Source organism: Natator depressus, chromosome 7, assembly GCF_965152275.1.
Source record: "Natator depressus isolate rNatDep1 chromosome 7, rNatDep2.hap1, whole genome shotgun sequence".
Lineage (NCBI taxonomy): Eukaryota > Metazoa > Chordata > Testudines > Cheloniidae > Natator > Natator depressus.
This window is the reverse complement of record NC_134240.1, coordinates 23,242,335-23,263,257: the sequence shown is the minus strand read 5'-3', so window position 1 is coordinate 23,263,257 and position 20,923 is coordinate 23,242,335. Positions and strand designations below refer to the sequence as shown.

General features: G+C 44.9%; 1 long non-coding RNA gene across 1 annotated transcript in view; it reads left to right on the top strand.

Moving 5' to 3' along the window:
* LOC141991405 (uncharacterized) overlaps nucleotides 1–10,824 on the top strand; it is a 42,535-nt gene extending 31,711 nt beyond the window's left edge. Inside the window, exon 3 of the long non-coding RNA XR_012640361.1 lies at nucleotides 10,785–10,824. This is a non-coding gene — a long non-coding RNA (uncharacterized LOC141991405). The remainder of the gene's footprint in view (nucleotides 1–10,784) is intronic.
* Nucleotides 10,825–20,923: the final 10,099 nt, after the last annotated feature.

Here is a 20,923-nt window from a genome sequence, read left to right as displayed (position 1 = left end):
AAATCTCCCTTGCTGCAGATTAATCTGATTATTTCTTGTCCTGCCTTTCGTGGATACGGAGAAAAATTGATCACAGTCCTCTTTATAACAGCCCTTAACATATTTGGAGACTGTTATCAGGTGCCCACTCAGTCTTCTTTTCTCAAGACTAAACATGCCCAGTTTTCTTAACCTTTCCTCATAGGTCAGCTTTCTAAAGCTTTTATCATTTTTGTAACTCTCTTCTGGACTGTCCCCAATTTGTCCATATCCTTCCCAAAATGTGACACCCAGAACTGGACACAGTACTCCAGGTGTGGCCTCACTCGTGCTGACTAGAGTGGGATAATTATCTCACGTTTTATGTATGACGCTCTTTTTAATACACCTCAACATATTAGCCTTTTTCGCAACTGAATCATATTGTTGGCTCATATTCAGTTTGTGATCCACTATAACTCCTGATCCTTTTCAGAAGTACGACTGCCTAGGCAATTATTGCCCATTTTATAGTGGTGCACTTGATTCTTCCTTTCTAAGTGAAGTACTCTGCACTTGTTTTTATTTAATTTATTTTATTTAATTTGAAATCATGTTGATTTCAAACCGATTCTCCAATTTGTTAAGGTTATTTTGAATTCTAATCCTGTCCTCCAAAGTTCTAGCAACCCCTTCCATCTTGGTGTCATCTGTAAATTTTATAAGCATACTCTCCACTGCATTATTCAAGTCATTATTGAAAATATTGAATAGTACTGCCCCAGGACAGACTCCTGTGGAATCTCATTACATACGTCCTCCCAGTGGGATCACAAACCATTTACAATCACGCTTGGGTACATCTACACTTGGAGCTGGAGGGGAGTTTCCCAACTTTCATAGGTGTACCTGTGCTAGCTCTGCTCAAGTTAGCATGCTAAAAGTAGTAGTGTAGCTAACAGTTCTGAGATTGCTTCAGCTAGTTCCTTCGGTACCCTTGAATGAATTTAATCAGTCACTGACAATTAGAATACATCTAATTTATCTAAATATTCTTTAATCTGTTGTTTCTCTGTTCTGGCTTCTGTTCCTTCTCCTTGTTGTTAATATTAATTGTGTTAAGTATCTGGTCACAATTAACCTGTTTAATGAAGACTGAAGCAAAACAGGCATTGAACCCCTCAGCTTTCTTGATGTCATCTGTTTTTAGCTCTCCTTCCCCACTAAGTCCTGGACCTACACATTCCTTTGTCTTTCTCTTTCTCCTAACACAGTTATAGAACCTCTTCTTATTGCCTTTAATGTCCCTTGCTAGGTGTAACTCACTGCAGATGCAATAACTTATAACCTGTAACGCAAGGGCAGCAACTAATGCATTTGCTTCTCCCACATAAACGGGCCCTTCAGTCCATAGGCGCCAACTCTATGAATGCTCCAGGGCTGGAGCACCAACAGGAAAAAATAGTGGGTGCTGAGCACTCACCAGCAGCCCCGTTGATCAGCTTCTCCCCCTCCCCTGAGCGCCTTCCGCCCACCGATGGGCCCCACCTATCAGCTTCTCCCCCTCCCTCCCAGCACCTCCCACCAACTGACGGCCCCTGCCAATCAGCACCTACCCGTCCCCTCCAGCACCTCCTGCCCACCGACAGGCCCCACTTATCAGCACCTACCCCTCCCTCCCAGCGCCTCCCACCAACTGACGGCCCCCCCCAATCAGCACCTCCCGCCCACTGACAGGCCCCACCAATCAGCTTCTTCCCATCCCCCGATCAGCTATTCAGCAGCATGTAGGAGATGCTGAGGGGGAGACGGAGAAGTGGGAGCAGGAAGAGGCGGGGGAAGGGGCGAAATGGGATGGGAAGAGGCGGGGTGGGGTTGGGAAGAGGCAGGGCAGGTATAGGGCTTTGGGGGAAGGGGTGGAGTGGAGACAGGGCCCGGGGTGGAGCGGGGGTCAAGCACCTCTGGGACTCAAAGTCAGTGCCTCTGCTTCAGTCTGTACTAGAGCTGTTTAAAAAATCTGTAATAAAAAAATCCAGCATCTGTAAATAGGGCTAGGGAATTTTTCAGCAAACTGGGAACCAAATTTCTGGAGAACTGGAGCTTTTTGGAGCAAACTTGGGTTGATTCAAAGTGACGTGGGAAGCCAAAGCAAAATCAGATGAAACTTGCCTTGTTTGTCTAACTTTTGTCTGAACCTAATTCGAGTGAAACTCTAAGGATGACACAAACCTCATCATTACAGTACCCAATGGGGTCACATGACAGGGTACTTGGCTTTGGAGCCTTAGCCAGGTCATGTTACTGCGGCCAGGAAATAAAGTTTGTTACTCTTGCCAGAATTGTGTGTATCAGACCCACATTACAGTTAAAAAAAAAAAAAAAAAAAAAGCAGCAAACCCAAAAACAAACAAAAACAAAACTAAAAACACTTGTGCAAACACTGTGAGCCAAACCCACTGAATTGCTTTTTTCTTTCTTCATAGTTCTAAAATACACCTATTGTCACCCATACTGTGCTCCGGGTACAGATCAAAAAATATTTATTAGCACCCAGTCTACTATAGTACATTGTACTGGAGCACAAAACCATAAAAATCAGAGTGGGAATTAGGAGTTCAAACCAAAATCCTGGTTTCAAATAAACCTGCATTTTAGGGAATTCAAAATCTGCACCTAATCTAATCAGCTAGTCAATATAATTCAGGTTTCCAGGAGCTGGCATAAGGCCACGTGTTGTAGCCAATGGCCATGTGCTGTAGCCAGTACCCTGGTCCAAACAATCAGGAACTTGGAGGGTTTGAAATTCAGATCCTGATCCAAATATTGCATCTCAAAAACATCTCTAATTAAATAATGTTGTTCATCAATTTCTCTCCCTCCCCCCCACCCACAGCCCAATACAGTATTGAAGCCTATATATTCCACAGTGCTTTCTCCAGTCTTACATTACCTCAAAATGATGCTTCCAAATCCAATCACTTCATTTGACAAACTGTTTCACAGAGACAATGTGGGTGAGGATATATCTTTTATTGGACCAACTTCGATTGGTGGGAGAGACAAGCTTTCCAGCCACATAGAGCTCTTCTTCAGGTCTGAGAAAGGAGCTCCCAGCCTCCCAACAAAATGCAAGGTGCAACAGATTGTTTAGCATAAGTAGTTAGCACACATTGTAAGGGACCATTCAAGGTAGAGTGGCCCGTTAATGTCTCTGCAGGCCTAGGACAAAAAGCCAGAAATCCAGTGTCTCTGGTCAGTCCATGATTTTTAGTGTCTCGCAGAGTAATGAATTTAAGCTTGGTCCAATAAAAGATATTACCTCACCCAGGGCCATCCCTAGTGGTGTGTGGGGCCCGGGAAAAATCAGCCTCCCCACTAGTCTCCTCGCCTTCCGCCAGGCATGCCCGCCCGCCCGCCACTCTCCTCCTCACCGCCCATCTGCCTGCCTGCCACTCGCCTCCCCACTCGTCTCTTCGCTGTCCGTTCGGTGGCCCTCCTACCCCCGTCCGCTGCTCTCCTCCTTGCCGTCTGCCCTCTCGCCTGCCTCCTCACCCCCTTCCTGGCCTGCCGCTTGCCTCCTCACCCGCCTCCCTGGTAGTCTCCTTTCCGTCCGTCCAGTGTGCCCTCCCGTCCGCCGCTCTCCTCTTCGCTGGCCGGTCGCCCGCTCGCCTCCCTCCTCATCCCCCTCCTGCCTGCCGCTTGCCTCCCTGTTCTCCTCCTCACCATGCTTGCCCTCCCACCTCACCTCCCTGCTCACCTCCTCACCTGAATATCTGGACAAATGGCGTCCCAATCATACATTAGTCAGGACGCGGGACAAAGGGCTAAATATTGGGACAGTCCCAATTTTATCGAAGCACGGGGCTCCCCAAAGGGATGACTCTGACCTCACCCACCTTGTCTCTCTAATATCCTGCTACACAGCTACACCTATACTTCATAGACTGTTTCACAGCCTAATGGATCTCACCAATAGATCTCCACTGTAGTGACTATACTGAAACTGGGCATGAAGTTAGTCAAGGATCACTAGTTGGCCCAGATGATACTAAATTGGGAAGAGTTGTAAATACCAGAGCGAAATAATACAAAGCAACCTCATCATGTAAGAAACACGGGGCATGGCATAAAACAACAAAATGAGGTTTGACGTGGAAAAAGTACAGCTAATGTTTCTGGAGAAAAAATAATCCAGAAAAAAAAAACCCAGTGAGAAGGAGCAATCTGGAAGTAGTCATGGCTGAAGGGAGCTAAGAGGGACAGCAAATAGTGTACTAGACAGGGTATGAGTTTGCAGTAGGATATGGCTGGGAAAAAATGCCAGCAAAATTTTGCATGCATTAAGGCATCATGTCAGGAGGCAGGGAGGGGAATAATCCTTCTCTGTATACCTCTAGGGTAGTGGTTCTCAACCAGGGGTACCCATACCTCTGAGCTATGCAGAGGTCTTCCAGGGGTTTTGTAAGCAAACAGGTTTTAAGTGAGATGTAACTTGGGGGCACGCAAGACAAATCAGACTCCTGAAATGTGTACAGTAGTCTGGAAAGGTTGAGAGCCACTGCTCTAGGGCAATCATACTACTGCATTCAGATCTGAGCATCATGTTACCAGAAAGATTGAAGGGGGGTTCAGAGAGAAGCAGTGAAAATTATTAGAAGATCAGAGGGTTTGGCTTATATCTAGGAAGAGAGAAATGCAAACATGCGTAAGGGGAATCACAGTCACAGCTTGCCAACATAAAGGTGCAATGGTGGAACTCCATAGGGGGAAAGTGATGCCACAACGTGGATATATGTTAATACTCAGTTACCTTCACCTCTCTGGTGGTGTCTGCTCTGCCTTCTTACTTGCAGGAGAGGAATGAGACTCCTTCCATGAGATCTTTCCCAGAGATGGGCCAGATCCAAAAGTATTTATCTGCATCCCCTCCCCAAAACTTTTGGGGGGGGGGCAGGAGTCAGATAAAATGGCACTTGGATTTAAACCACCCATTTTGGGGATCTACAAAGCAAAAACTCGACTAGCAAGATGTCACAAATCCAACTCTGTGCCCAGTTCCATCAGTGCATGCTTAAAAAAGAGATGGGCCAATACTGAAACCAATTATCCATAGCTCTCCCCCACTCCCAGATTTTGGGAGTTTGGATAAAATGGGATCCAGACTCAAACCACTCTTGGTTTTGCAAAACCATCCCTGATTTTTCCCTACACTCACCCATCCCCATGTTCTTTCCCCCATTGTATCTCCAGAGGGCAGGTGGTCAGATAAACACAGTGTCTGAGCAGCCAGCATAGGCAGAGGCTGCTGCAGAACAACAGAGCCAATCACTGTCATCAGGGGTTGGGTTTTTTGGGGGTGAGGGGGGTTGTAATGCAAACAATAAAAAACAAAAATCTAAAATAAACCCAGTCTCTGACTTTGGTGGAACTGCATAGGCATTTCTTGTTCATGTGCGGCTTTGCCAGGAAAGTTTTTTTCTTTCAAAGGGGGGCAAAAGGCTTAAAAGTGACAAACCAAAGGGGAAAAATCCCCCCAGTGAACAAGTGTCCTTCATATTTTCAACAAGGGATGGATTTTCTTTCTTTCTTTCTTTCTTTCTTACTTTCCAGCCACTAGGACTCCCATCTGGTTCCTGTTTCCATTTGTCTGATCTCCCAGAAACCTCCAGAAGTCATAAGCATCAGCCAAAAATTCCCCAGGCATGGACTCCTTTCCAAAATAGCCCACAAAGGGCATTGTTTAGGTTGGTTGGCTGGGGAGGAGAAGAGGGGAGAGTTTGATTTCTGAAACATTCCAGGGAATTTCTTGCATCAACCATTTTTTCTTCTGTTTCTCCTCTGTCCGAGCTCCCCGCTTAAACTTGTTACCGGCTGCTGGGGTACATGCAGATGTGCCAGCCACCTCTCCCATTGTACAGCATTCAGCATCTCACTTGGGAGCTCAGCACAAAATGCAGTTCTACTCCAGGGTTCTATACCCACCCCCACAGCCCCCAAGAATGGGAGGAATGGTTAATAGGTGGGGTATTAAGATTGTCTGTGTGGCGGCCTGCTTACTATATTAGCCGAAAATTCAGACACTAACAGTTATAGATAATACCCCATCTAAACAGTACGGTGACACACACACTAGAAATAATAGTTTAGATGAGATAGATGATACAGACAGGTCCAGACTCACAGACATACTGTATCACTCAACCACCAGTCTTCAGGACCAGGAGTAAGGGATTGGGACAGGACTAGTTCAGATCAAATAAAGACCAACCTGCACCTTTGCCCCAAATTCAGTCTTTACCTTTTCGACAAAGGTCTCCCTGAACATTTTCTCTGTAGCTTCCATCTGACTGGGAAGTCGTTCTCTGTAGCTTTTACAACCATAGTCTGCAGCAGCGCTCCGGGAAGACATAAAATGGCAGCAGCTGAAAAGCATGGCCCTGCAGCCAGGGTCTAGGGATTCCTACATGAACGGAGGGACTAATATTTTACCTAGAGAGCGAGTGGAAAGGGGGAGTCCTTTTGAGAAGGGGAGATTTGTACAAAGTTCCTTAATTATCATTTTGCTTGGGACCTTTGATTGACACTGTCTGGGTTGATCAGGATTTGTCCTTTTGTGATGTAATTCATGTGCTGTATTACTGTATGTGCATTTAGGATCAAATTCAGGAAATAACTTAAGCATGTGGTTAATTACCATTGACTTCAATAGGACTTAAGCATGTGCTTTTAACTGACCACATGCTTAAGTGCTTTCCTGAATCAGGGACATTTTATATAATGAAAGAAGTAAATATGATTATTTACTATATACATCTCTGTTCCACGCACTGTTTCCTGCAGGGGACAATTGGCCAGAGCCACAGGGTCTCTAACACAGCCTGGGTCTCCCTGCCCTGTGTACAGGGCAGCCTCACAGTCATTGGATTAAGTAAAGCTGTCTTCCAGTTTGGGAGAGATGAGAGGACTCTCCAAGACAGACAGCAATGTGTGTGCATGTGTGGGGTGGGAGCATAGGCATAGTTTGATTTCTATATTTGGGCGGGGGGAGGGGAGGGAGAGCTCTAGTCGGGCCAAAGGGGCTACATGTGGTGGGGCAAATTCTATGCCTACCCAAAGCATGGGTGGAGGTGGTGGGGATGGGGAAAGAATGGCTCAGGAGTCTGAACATGGGGAGTAGACACTCACTTGTAGGTCACCAGGCAGCCCAGGATGGCAGTGACTGGGAGCTACCCCCATTCAATGGCTGTGTGATATGAGTCGCTCCAGTCCCCAGCGGACACGTGTCTACTTCCTAAAAACCACCACCCCAACTGGAACAATCCTGCCTTTGTATGGAGATGGGCTGGACGACCTAAAAGGCGTCTCCATACAAACTCAACTTTAATAGAGTTACGTAGGTGTAACAGAGCAGAACTGCGCTCAAAGGGGACGTCTACACTGCGGCTGTAAGCAAGCATCCGAGCCAGCCTGTGAACACAGATGGACACCTGCTTGGCTTGAGCTAACACACTAAAAATAGCCAGGTGGGCATTGTGGCTGTGCCAAAGACTCGGGCTAGCCACCCAAGCTCAGGCCCAGGTGGGCCTGAGAACCCAAGTTGCTGCCTGAGCCGTAACATCCACACTTATTTTTAGCAGGCTAGCTAGAGCTGAGCTAGCACTACTCCGTCTACCAGGGCGAGGAGGCTGCCTACCCAAAGGCTACGTATACGCTGCAATAAAAGAACCGGGGCTCAGCTGCAGTGGGCCCAGGTCAGCTGACCCGAGCTCAGGCTGTGAAGCTGTAAAATTGCAGTGTAGATGTTCATGCTGGGTCTGGAGCCTGGACTCTGACTCCATGAGGAGGGTGGGTCTCAGACCCAGGGTTCTGAAACCCCATGAGGGGGCTCCAGTCTGAGCCCAAGCCTCTACACTACTATTTATAGCCCTGAAGCAGAGCCCCATGAGCCCAAGTCAGCTGACCCAGGCTCTGAGACTGTGTGCCACAAGTTATTTATCGCAGCGTAGACATACCCAAAGAGTCTGCAATCCTTGGCTTGCTCTGGTGGCAGTCTCAGCAGAGATGCCAAAAACTGAATGGGCCATTGAGACCAAAGTCATCTCTTAACATCCCAACAGTGATCAATCCCGGCCAGGCTCAAGCACATTGGCCAGGGGCAACATACGGAGGTATGCACCTCTATAGCCAAATGCAAGTGGATCAACAGAACTGCGGTCTCCAGGGCTGTCAGTCTTGCACCTCTCACCAGCATTGAATTCTTACGCATACGCACAAGGAAATTAACATGGAAGCTGGGAGATGTGATTCCCAGCCCAGGTAGACAGACTTGCTCGAGCTAGCACACTAAATATAGCCGTGTGGACGGGGGTGGCTCAGGCTAGCCTCCCGAGCTCAGACCCAGAGTATCAGGCAGGCGTGGCCTTTAGGCAACTAGCCTGAGCAACAGCCAGCACTATCTTTAGTGCGCTCGCTCATGCTGAGCCAGTGTGAGTCTGTCTCCCGGCACTGGAAATCACACCTCCCAGGAGCAATGTAGACACATCTTTAGAGCTGGAAGACACATCTGAGGTCTCATCGAATCCATTCCTCCCTGAGCCAGGACAAGGCTTATTCCCAGCAGTGTGTTCTTCATCAACTTTTTCTCATCCAGTTTTAAATGATGCCAGTAGATTTCTCTTCCCCTAGTTGGTGAGGGCCTGGAATGTCATGGACCACCATAAAAATCCTGTCACACTCCTCAGTCATACAACAGACAGACAGCTGCTGAGTCTGTTGATTTAGAGCTAGCAAGACATTTGCATAAGAGACCTATTGGCATTTCTAGTGATTGCACCGCCTGAATTGCCTCTACCAACATCTCTCAAGTTCTCAGTGCAATTAAATACTTCATCAATAAAAAAATAAACACTCTTCATTTTCTATTTATAAAAGAATCCCTTTCCCCCATGTTTTATTTTAGCAAGTGCACTGAACCATGCTCTCAATCTGCACTTCATTTCCTGCTATTCAGTTTTCTGTGGTTCACAGACAAAAATACCTGGAAAAAAAGAAAGCACAATAACAGATCCCAAGGGGCTCTGATTTACCACAGGAAAAATTGCAGACAGAGCACTTTACAACTGGAACCCACTTATCAGGCCTGGGAATGAGGAACAAGCCACCAGATCTGACCAGGAGTAGAGAGGGCACACAGGGGTGGGGGACAGGATGGAGAAGTTGGAACAAAAGGGCCAGGAGCCAACAGCTTCTTGGGTCCTTCATCCCAGCTGAGTCAATGGAATGTAACCTGCTCCTCACAGTTTGCCATTCAGCCCATCTGGAAAATTGGATCGAAAGCAGAAACACCACTAAAAACTCAAGCATTAGCAGAGATTTTGGGGAGTGGCATGCAGGGGAATATAGGGTAACTGTCCTGGAGATAAATAGAAAATTTTAGTCTAGCTCTGTTCGGCCAGCACTTTTCACCATCTTGATATTATATTTCTGCAGCTCCTTTCATCCCCAAGGATCCCAATGCACTGTCAACTATGTCCAGGAATCACTTCACCCACCACTGAAATGCAATGTTGCTGGGGTAGTAGGTAGCAGCATGTTTAACAACGCAGAGCAACAATTTAGAACAAAAAGTGAACAAGGATGCTGCATTGAAACTGCACATAGGACAACAGAATGCAAACACCCTCACTGTATCTTAACAGAATGCTGGGATTAACTGCTCTAACGATGCAAAAAAATTAATGCCATGAGGTCTTCAATGTCTACAAGCGGTCAGGCCCTGAAGAGAGTATCACCTGAATCACAGTGCCTTTCTTGGCACAAGCCAATGGATTGCTTCAGTGCTGACTCAGGACAGAGCATGCCAATCCCCAACACCACCCTGAAAATGTAATAAAGAAAAAGGAAATGAGATATTAGATCTGAGCTGAGCTTTAGTGAATAAATGAGACAAAAAAACCTTCCAGCAAAAAAATGACCCGACGAACCCATCTCCATTCTTTGCTGCAGATCAGGTGAGCAAAGTCAACATGAGAAGGCAGCAGGGCCAAGGGAGAATAAGTGCAAAAGGAAGCATCTAGCAGAAGGGGCGGGAGACTGACAGCCAGAGGAGCTTTTTCTACACTAGCCAACTCTGTAGCCAAAATCCAACTCTGGGGCTGCTCCACAGGTGGTAGCAGTGGTGGAGGTTGTGGCATGGACAGGCACGTTTTTACCGTGTTGTCCTTGAATATTATTACTCTTATTATTTTGCAAAACTTTATAAAGAAAAACTTCCACCTGCCTTTTATCTTCCTGGAAAGTTTGAGGCTTGAAAATACATATATATACACTCACACAAAAGACACATTATAGATATTTGCACCATGATAGAATTTTTTACCCAACTGCAATCAGAGGAGGGGGATCACCCAGAGGCTAGGGAGGAAATAAGTGATAGTTGCTTGAATTTGTTTATGTTCACCCTATATGCATGAGGGAATGAATATGGTCAATAATATTCTAAGACAGTGTCACGTTTATACTCTTTGGTTACCAAGAAATGACTCGTTGAGCGTCTTAGGCATTTACAAAGAAGACTTTTTCCATTCGTTTATATGAAACATTTTATAGTGATTATCCAGCTACTTCAGGCTTTTATCTTGTCAGACCTCACGAGCAGAACTGGGTCAGATGGGAGAACTCCAAGGAAAATCCCAATGTGCTGTAGGAAGTGGTGCCATATTTCAATAGGCGGTGCTCTGAGTTAGTTCTGTACCAATGCCTAAGAGTGTCCTATCCAAATCATACCCTGGTTTATTACATTCTGCCAACATATATTTCTCTTGCAGTTTCAGCTGGATATGGGATTCTTCACCTCCTGTCCAAACTTGTTGTGGTGTGTTCCTGTGCATTGTTAAACAGCGGCTACATTCCACTCCAGAGGCTGATGCTCTTCAGCGGTAGGTGAGTCATTTTTATATTTGCTCTCTGTGAAATACTTTGGAATCTTCTGGGAAGAAAGAAATCAGAAATATAAGAGGCCAAAAATCTAGCAGTCCTTACTTAGGCAAACACCTACTGAATTAATGAGAGTTTTGCCTGAAAAACAACGAGGACATAACAAAGCACCTCAGGAGTTGGCCAAGTTTTATTATTTGGTCCTAATTTTTCATTCATTAAAACTCTACGTCACTGGTCAAGATTTGTAGCATTTCCCACTCCATGACAGCTTAGTCTAAACGAGGACCTGGAATTACACATCATAAACCAGGAAACTAAGTCTTAGAATTGGACAGGTCACTGGGTCTCTTTTTTTGTCCAACAGTCTAAATAATGTTTGCATTCATTACATTTAATTCCAGTGTCTTCTATATCCTCACACCCTATTTCTAAAATTGTAAGGAGACAACATTACTTCAGCGAGTTTTTGTAGTTACTTTGTCTTAGGACACATCCCCCCTGTATTATTATTAGTATGGAATCACACACATACAGTTAACATGTTCTAGATAAAACTTTCCTATCAGGATTCCCTTTTGTCAGCATTCTTTTAATTATTATATGTCCCATTTGCTACAAGATTCTATTTTGAAAGTCAATTAGGAGTGGGGTAGTTCTGTGGGGGTTTTGACTTTTTTTTTTTTTATTAAAGATGATCTATAGTATTTCCCCATTTTAAACACTTACCACATGCTCCTTTGAACACATCCACACACTCTTACACCATACTTCAAAATCAAACATCTCATTTATGGAGAGTGTCATGGTTGCTCTTATCTGTTGTGCTAATTAAAGCTTTTTTTAAAAAAAGTGATGGTTGTTTGAAATATATATAAAATGATTCTATAGCATGACTTTCTTATCTATTTTAATGTTTCAAATCAAGTCCTCTGCTGCATTGCATTCTGGGCATTATGCAAATGAGAAATTCTGAATACACTGTACTTTCAATGAACTTTATTCGGTACATGTTTGGCACATGGACTACGGCATTATTTGTGTGTGTGTGTGTGTGTGTGTGTGTGTGTGTGTGTGTGTGTGAGAAAGAGAGAGAGAAAGAGAGCGCGCGCGCGTGGGAAGGACTGAATTGGAGTTTACAATGCTTACAGTTGGGGGACAGCGTCACTTAAAATATTTGCAAACATCTTATTAAAACAATGATTTGTCCATAAGAGTTATTTGCAGAATTGGGGACTTAGCAAAGAAAACAAAAGGAGAAAATACTACATGTGTGCAATGACGTTGTGGTAGGAATCTTAGCTTCTGGAATTTCTTCACTTTTCAACACTTGATTATTTAGCCTTGATATTGCACCAACACTAGATTTTGCATTTAATTTCCTTAGTTTTCTTAATAAAAAATGAGATGTAAGTAAATAAAAAAATAAAGTTTAAAAACAAAAGGGGAAAATGTCATTAAACCACAGTATACCAATGCAAATGATACATTCTAAACTGAAATCACTTTAATTGAGGCATCTTTAATTGAGGAACCCTAAATTCCATTAAAAAAAGAAAAGGAGGACTTGTGGCACCTTAGAGACTAACAAAGGTGCCACAAGTCCTCCTTTTCTTTTTGTGGATTCAGACTAACAGGGCTGCTACTCTAAATTCCATCAGGTACCTTTTACCTCATCAGTCCTAAACAGATTCCTCCTTATTCCAGCCATCCTTGACTTAGCTATTTGCAACAATTACCTCCTTACCAGAGACATCCTTAGCCATTTGGCTTCAACTGAACTATGCATAACAAATACGCCCTTAAATATGGCATCCTTAGAAATAAGCGGGGGAAAAAGAAAAGTTGAGAACGTAACATAACGTGTGCAAAGATACCCATTTTAAACTTGCACAGCTTTAAAACTGCCAAAGCAATTTCCTTTAAAACTGAATTGTTTTTCTGTCCTCAGCAATGAAGAGTCTAGTCTTAGCTGTACTTGGAGCTTGTAAAAACAAATGTTTTACAGAATACATATGGGAAGAGTGGGTTTTGCCTCCGCACTTGTATAACTCTAAAAAGTAGCACTAGTCATAAATTTTCCATCAAAATGTTTTTTTCAAATGGAAAATGCACTCGTCACAAAATCTGAATTTTCTATGGGAAAATTTGAATTTTGCTGATTTTTTTCCCCATTGGAAAAATCTAAATGGAATATTTCTTTTTAAGCCAGGTTGATCTAAATGAAAACATTTTGGTTCAACATTTCCAAATAAAAAATGTTCAAATCTTTCAGTTCCGTGAAAAAATTTGAGATTTTGACTTTTTTTCCCCTCCCAGTTTAAGACAAAAACAAATTTAGAAACTTTGGAATTTCCCATGGGCTGGAAATTCCGCTTTTAGTTCCCAGCCAGGCCAGCCCTACTTTTCACCGCCTTCCCCAAGCCCTGGCTGGCTAGAGAGCTATCATGAGATCCTGCCTCTACTGCTAGCTCTCCTCTGGGGGATAGGGCTCCTGTTGGAGAAGGAACTGGGCAGACTGAAGGGACACAACAGGCCCAAATGGAACCTGAGCACAAGGCTGGGGTACAGGCCCACAGAGCTGCCTAAGTTAGAGCCTGCAGCGCATGGAAGAACTGCCCAAAGGGAAGGTGTCTTAATCCAGAACTGAGGCTGGAGTGCAGTCAAGACTGAGGGAGGCAGAATTCATTTTAGGCATGTGGGATTTTATGTCGTATTTCTTTTGACTGACTGTTCTTTTCAATGGCATTTACATTCTCGTAAAAGTACTGGGATAGATCTGTGCAATGGAGCAATTCCTGGGTGAAATCCCACCTCCTCAAAGGTTGTAATAGTTTGGAACAAACCTACAGAGAGAAGAGCCCACCAAAGACTGGAACTATCTTAAACAGCTAAATTTCAAGCCTCGCTATACTAGTGCCTATACAATGCAATGCTGGGGGGTGGGGAACCCAGATCCACCTTTTGGGATTCATTCCACTTTGGCCCTTTCCTGCTCCAATCCTATACCTGCCGTTTTCAGCACAGGGCCTGTATTGTCACTGTATTAACACAGGACCCCCCACACTGCAGACTCAAGTGTGTCACATATACAGTGATATTTTTGCCTTCATTTTTGGCTCCTTGTGTATTCATCAGCTGGCTTTTTTTGTGGCCAGCATCCCCTCCCTACCATGCTGCTCTTTGGATGCCAACTACTTTCCCCCTCAAAAAAGAGCCATAGCAGCAGAGAGACGTCTGGTTTGCTTCCTGCCTGGCACTGGCTGGCACAGAGCAGTCTGGTGTTTTCAAGAACACTCCTTAGCTGCGTGCTCCACATGTCTGTTCCTCCTGGGAAAGTCTCCTCGTGTAGCTAGACTTGGTGACGTCAGAGGAGGCCCAGTTCAATTGTCCCCAGTTATTATGAGAAGGGCTGAGTTTATATGCCACACCTCAGCTTACAGGAAGTTAGACTGCATAAATCTCCACTGGAAGGGAAAGCAGTTTGTAGTTCAATAGGTTTGTAAAACTGCTATAGGAGACAGCCCTGAAGAGCTTTCACTTATTTAGCACATAAAAATTGGTGCCCAGTTGAGCCACATAGTTTGATGTATTCAATGGACAGGGATTTGTGGGGACTAAACCCCAGTAGGCAGATGCTGACATTGAACCAAGTCCAAAAGATTCAGAGGTTCACAGGGGGTACTCCGCTAACAAAACTCTGATGCCCTTTGGGCCTGATCCAATACCAACTGAAGTCAATGGGAGTTTTTCCATTAACTGCAATGGGTACTGGATTGGGCCCTTTGTTTTCTGTGTATCACACCTTTACGTTAAGAACTCTGCCTGTTTATAGAGAAAGCAGCCATTTTGTTCTCCATGTGGCAGTAGCCTGTTGCAGAGGGAAGATACAAACAGAATGCAAGAGCACATTTGGAGATTTTACTTTTGTTCTGTCTTGTTTTGTCATTTACCTTCATCTAGAACAGAAGTAATTCATACTAGCAGTCTCTGGCTGCTCTTTGTGTATGGAAAATATCTAACAGTTCAGCGCAGAAAAATAGCCCAAAACTCAGATGCTTGGGAACAATCTAAAACTCTTGATACTGCAAAATCTGACTGGGAACTTCATGAGAACAGATTCCCTTGCAAGACATCACAGACTTCTTGGGCCAGATCCTAAGTTCTGGTCAAATTCACTCCAGCACAGTAAAGGAGATTTAAAGCTGCCCTAAAGGGACAACTAGGAACTCCCCCAACACTTTATGTCATCTGTTCCTTTGCCGTCTGTCTTTGGGTTCTTCTAGCATGGGCTGGAGGCACTATGGGGTCATGCTATACTCCAGCAATCCTTGATTGTCAGAACAGTCCCTAGCTGGCTTAAGTCAGAGCAGCCCTCTGGCTGTTGTAACATACCCTGGGTGCTAGTTTGGGCCATAGCCAGCCTCAAGACCAGGAATGCAGAAAGACAGCTTAGGACTAATTTTGCCTCCTGCCCTTCTCAGCTGCACTGGGCATGAGCAAGAAAATCCAAACCTTTTTACATATTGCTCCAGAACTATCAGAGAGAACAGCCCTTCGTGATATTTTTGAACTCCCAATTGCATTTAGACACCCCCCCCCCCCGTAGTAGCCAGCTCTGTTTCAACGATATTTTGAGTGTGTTACCTGTAACTGTGATATCTAAGCCCAAACACAATGGGCTTGCAAACCTTGCAAGGGCAGGCTCTTTAGTGACAGTTCTGACACTTACTGCCTTCATCTGGATCCCAAACAGCAAACAGAACAGCCTCTCCCCTGGAATTTTGGCATCTCTGTTCCCAGCCAGAACCAGGCAATACAGACACATAGAAAAATGAAAAAGAATGGGTGGAAAAGCAACCAAACATTTTCAAAGGTTTGGGTCCTGATCTGTGTTTTAGCCAGAAGTTCACAATGAATTGGACTTAATTCATGCAGACCTGGTTCTCCCTTTGCTAGTATATACAGAGACACACACATAATCATGTGCCGTGATAGGAATTACCCTGATAATACAGACTGAATTGTCCTGTCCCTGCCCTTCTTGCTTGCCTTTCGCCCTGCAGCTAGCAAAGATAATGAGTAACACTGATATTAAACAGGGATTTGAGCTTTTTTCCCCCTTTTTTTTGGATAACATATTACAGTAGATAGAAAAATCCATCCGACTTTATTTAACTGTAACATTTATTAAGAGGAGTGAAAAGGTCAGTGCGGAGCTCCCGGCATATGGGCTAAACTCCTTTCCCTAGCCTTGAAGGCGACAAGAAAGCAGATCCTTTAAGATGTAACTATCTTAAGCTCCCCTCCGATGTTTAAACTCTTAGTAATTCTAGGTTTTGGAGACAAACGTCAAAGCAGAGGGCTCTTCCCTTCATTATTCAAGTAAAGGCCCCATCAATATTATCTGTAATAAGAATCTGCTGTTGACATGGCTCACCCCGCAGTTCCTGTTCCAGGCAGCAGCCCCTGTCAATAGGATTAAAGTGAAGGAATGCCTTTGACAAGTCCACTGGCTGCTGGTTCATTGCTGCCATCAGGCTGCCGTTTTGAAAAGACATCAGGCACCCATTTGCAGGCACAGTCATGGCCGGATGAGGGCAAACAAGACCAGCATGCCAAAAGGGGACCTAAACTTTTGGGCTCTCATGAGGAGTTATGTTACTTGCAGGGGGTCCGGGCATGTAAAGCCCAATTCTCCCACTGCAGGATACGCATAACGCCCACTGAAGTCATGTGGAGAATGGGGCCACAAAAATGGGAAACTGACAGGAGAAATAAGGCAGGGAGAGAGAGTCTGTGACCAAATTGAAGTCAGCAGAAGTTTTGCACACCCAGAAGGCCTTCTTCAGATCAGTCCCACAGTTACTTCAGTTGAGTAATGGGCAATACCAGCTGGCTGGAGGTTTTGAGAGGATTTTGATCAGTCATACCAGAGCTGATAGCCCCAGGGACATCATCTTCTGCCCATGGACTGGATATATCACAGGCAGCAGCTGTGCAAGTCTCTCTCTCTCACACACAGAGAGAGAGAGAGAGAGGCAACATGCATCAGCCCAGACCCAAGGAGACAACGTTCCTGGAAGGGTGAGAGAGGAGCTCAGTCTCCGTGTTCCAAGCAATAGCTGGCTTCTCTGCTGCCAGTTGTGATGGATGGTGGGTTTTTTAATGTATACACCTACCCAAAGTAGATTCTGGCCATCAATCTCAAATGGGCTATCCAACAGACACAATTTCCAGTCACTGGTGTTGATCCATGCCAGATTGGAGCTGGTGAACTCGATGTGAAAGGTCTCTAGTCTATCCCAAGTCTCCTTGGTTATCTAGCCCTCTGACCTGAGCGGCACTGGAATCAGTGACCTGGCTGTGAAAGGCAGGTGCAGGAAATACAGACTCCATATGTAACCCACACACTTTCTGGGTGTGGTGTTCTGTCCCATCTAGTGGAGTGGGGGAAAGAAAAAGTCTGCTCTACAGCCTTAGCTAACAGCCAGTTGGCTTTTAGCTCATGCAGTAAAGACTTGGGCACTAAGCTCCAGAGGTCCCTGGGTTGATCCGAATGACAGGGGTCTGTCGGTGTTACACATACAGGTGAGTATATTCTCCAGTAAATTTTAGCTGTGTTTCTTCACATGTTACGGGAAGGAAGGAGCTCATCTTGGGGACCATGTACTGCATCAGTGTGAAAATAAAATACTCCTAGTAAAAGCTCTGGAAGGAAAAGAATTCTATGCAGTAAGTGTTCAGGATTATTAATGAACAGTTGGGCTTATCTAATACTCAGTAATTCTGACCTGCATTTTATTTCTCCTCTGCTTCCTTGTTTGATATAACTCCTGTTACAATGGTCTTATAATTACTGACCAGCTTGCAAGCCCCGGGATTCACAAAGCCATGCTCTAACAGCAGGGCTGGTGAATTGAGGTGGGAAAGCCAGAGAATGGACCATGTAGCCCTGCAGCATTGCTTTCAGGCCTCTTTAAAACCAGCTGTGTGTGACACCAGCTTAAAACCCAACTCTGAGCTACAAAAAAGTCAATTGCAAGGGAAAATTATGGCCACCTAACCTTGCATCATTAGGTTCTTCAAGTGGAGAGCGCGGGTGTGTGCGCGCCCCCACTCCGACCCCCTCATGTTTTCCAGTGACTAAATCTCAGTCTAATTTGTTCTGCTCCTGTCCCCTCAGGTGCTGAGGCCAGGTCAGGAAGCAGGCAGCCTGGAGTAAATAGATTAATTCTGTCTTTTGCTTTTTTAAACTCTATTATTGTCCTTAGGAAAAAAAATAACCCTCATTTTCAGGAATTGTTACATTTAATTAGGCTGCAAGTTCCACTGGGCTCCAAAAACAGAGCCAAGCAAGCACAAACGTCAAAATATTCTGCTCACAAGACGAAAAAGCCCAGGCAGAGCATTTCAGGAAAGGGAGCCCTGTCAGCAGCCCTGTCAACCCTGCTGCAGATTTTTCAATTCTAATTAGAATGATCTTTAATATTTTTTAAGAAACACATTTTCCATCTACCCACTTTGTGTTCTGATGTGGGTTTTATTTAAACTGGCCTGATTTCCTGGAGTGAGGAATATGTGAAATGGAGACACACACATGTACACACCACACACATGTGCCACACAGACACACAACAGTGGAAAATGGGCCAAGTAAGTTTAGATTTCTATTATTCCAAATAAAAAGGCCTCCACTCCCAGCCACCAATGCATCCATTGTGTACTCGTATGTGAAATCAGTACAAACAAGTAGAAATGAGGGGCCAAATTCAGCCTTGATGTAAGCAGGTGCCTTCAGTAGGGGCTCTGCCCATTTATACCATGGGCTGAATTTGGTCCCCAGGCTTCTGTCTGTGCATGAGGCACCTCTGATCTAAACCAGAGAAATATTTTTAAAGGCCCCAATTCTGAGGGGTGGTGGGCACCCACCAGTCCCATCAAAGTCAGCGGGTGGTTGTGTTTCCTTTGCTCCTAGGAGGAGATGCCCAAACTTTGTGACAGCCCACAACGGTATCCCCTCAGCTGTGTGTTGCAGTAGGTCATCTAGATGAAGATAAATTTCCAGTTACTTGAAGATTCTGGCAATTTACAGAAACCCCACAATGGATCAGCTTTGGCCCTGTTGCTACAGCAGGAGGGCAGCCCGGGCCGTTTTCTCATCAGGCTACTCCTGTACTATTATATGGGGGAATCTGCTCCTGTGGCCTGCATGGTGTTATGTGGGCTTTGGTTTTAATATCAACATTAATAAGATTAAAATGTAACCAAAACAAAAGGGGCTAAGGAGCCTGTCTCCCTTGAGAGTTTAAAAAGCAAATGTTTCAAGGTTCCAGGTGAAATTCAACCCACAGTGAGGGAGGGGTCTATGCAGTGACCCCTGCACCACTTATATCCCATGGTAGGTCTCTGCAGGAGTGTGGAGGAGAGAGGCAGGGTAGCCACAAGGGGGTCTTCTGCATCTCTATGCTCAACAGTGGCACAGAAGGGGCTGTTGGGAGCTGGCCAGAGAAGACAGCATAGGATCCACTCTTATATGGAATGAGTGTCTTAAACACCCTCGCACAGAGGCAGTGGCTGTTATTCTAGCCCTTGATTGGAAAAGCAGACATGGACAGGCTGTGTCAAAACCCTGCAGCCTGTCTACATATGGTTTTATTGGGAAGAAGTAGTGTGAATTCCACTTCTCCCTCCACCCAACTCTCCAGCCTAGTTCTTCACACAAAGCAAGGGTTGGGTGAAATTCATTCTAAAAAACCAAGCATGATCATCTCTTAGGAGCAGAGAAAAAGAACACAGCAACAGGCCTAAATTGGGCCCCACTCCATCACCTTATAAAATATACCCTATAATTCTACAGTATTGGCCATCATTGCTGCTCGGTTATGAGTGGAAGCTCGAATGCTTTGGACCATTACTGAAAAACACTGCAGCAATATTTTTGTGGAGAGCTCCTCTGTGCTAGTTTGTGAACCCTAAAATGGGGCTCGTTAACCTTGTGTGTGTCTAACCATAGCAGGTGGAAGGTTTTCTAGCACTTTCATGGCACCTTTATGCAGCTTAATCACTTTCTCTGTAACTAGCCTCCTGCTTCCCAATGTGGTGCCCTACTCCCCACTAAACTCTGCTGCCTTGCAAATATTGACCCTAGAGGAGCAGACAACAGCAGGAGGGTGAGCTAGATTCTGCTCTCTTGGGCATCAACAGAATCCACAGCAAAGTTCCAACTGCAGAATCTTTATTACCAAGAGGGTGATGATATCAGAGACAGAAAGAACCCAGCTGCAGGGGAAGTCTGTGGCACCAGCATCTTTTGACGTGTAAACTGAGAACATTTGACCTGGGATCAGCGAGACAGAAGTATTCCACAAGGTCAATTTCTTACAGAGTCAATTTTCAGCCTAGAATTGCACTTTAAAAACAAACCTGAAAGGCATGTTGTAGTAAAAATTGCGTGCTCTGCAACTGGGGATGGTGGCAACGCAGACACTCCCAGGTTAAAGCTACCTTCAGAGCAAGAAGGTAGAGAAGCTGGCTCCTATCAGAGATCAAAGCCCCAAGGCTAGCTTTCCCCACATTACCACAAGCCTCAGTTGAAGAGCACACACTCAGGGCTAAGAGGGCAGTGGTTCGGTGGTGGTGGGTAAGTTGTCACCTCATGAGCGTACCCAGTGTGAGGAGAACTTCCTGGTAGAGCTCTGTCTTCAGCTGAATCTCTCTTTCTGACAAACTATAGAGGGATGTGTGAGGAGGTATGTGATTCCTCTAGTATAAATAAAAAAAGAAAAGGGGCTTGGGAATGAAAAAGCGACGAGTTCTCTCGCCATTGGCGAGATTTCAGAGTAGCAGCCATGTTAGTCTGTATCCGCAAAAAGAACAGGAGTACTTGTGGCACCTTAGAGACGAACAAATTTATTAGAGCATAAGCTTTCATGGGCTACAGCCATCTTCATCGGATGCATAGAATGGACCATATAGTAAGAAGATGTCTATATATATATATAGATATATACACATACAGAGAAGGTGG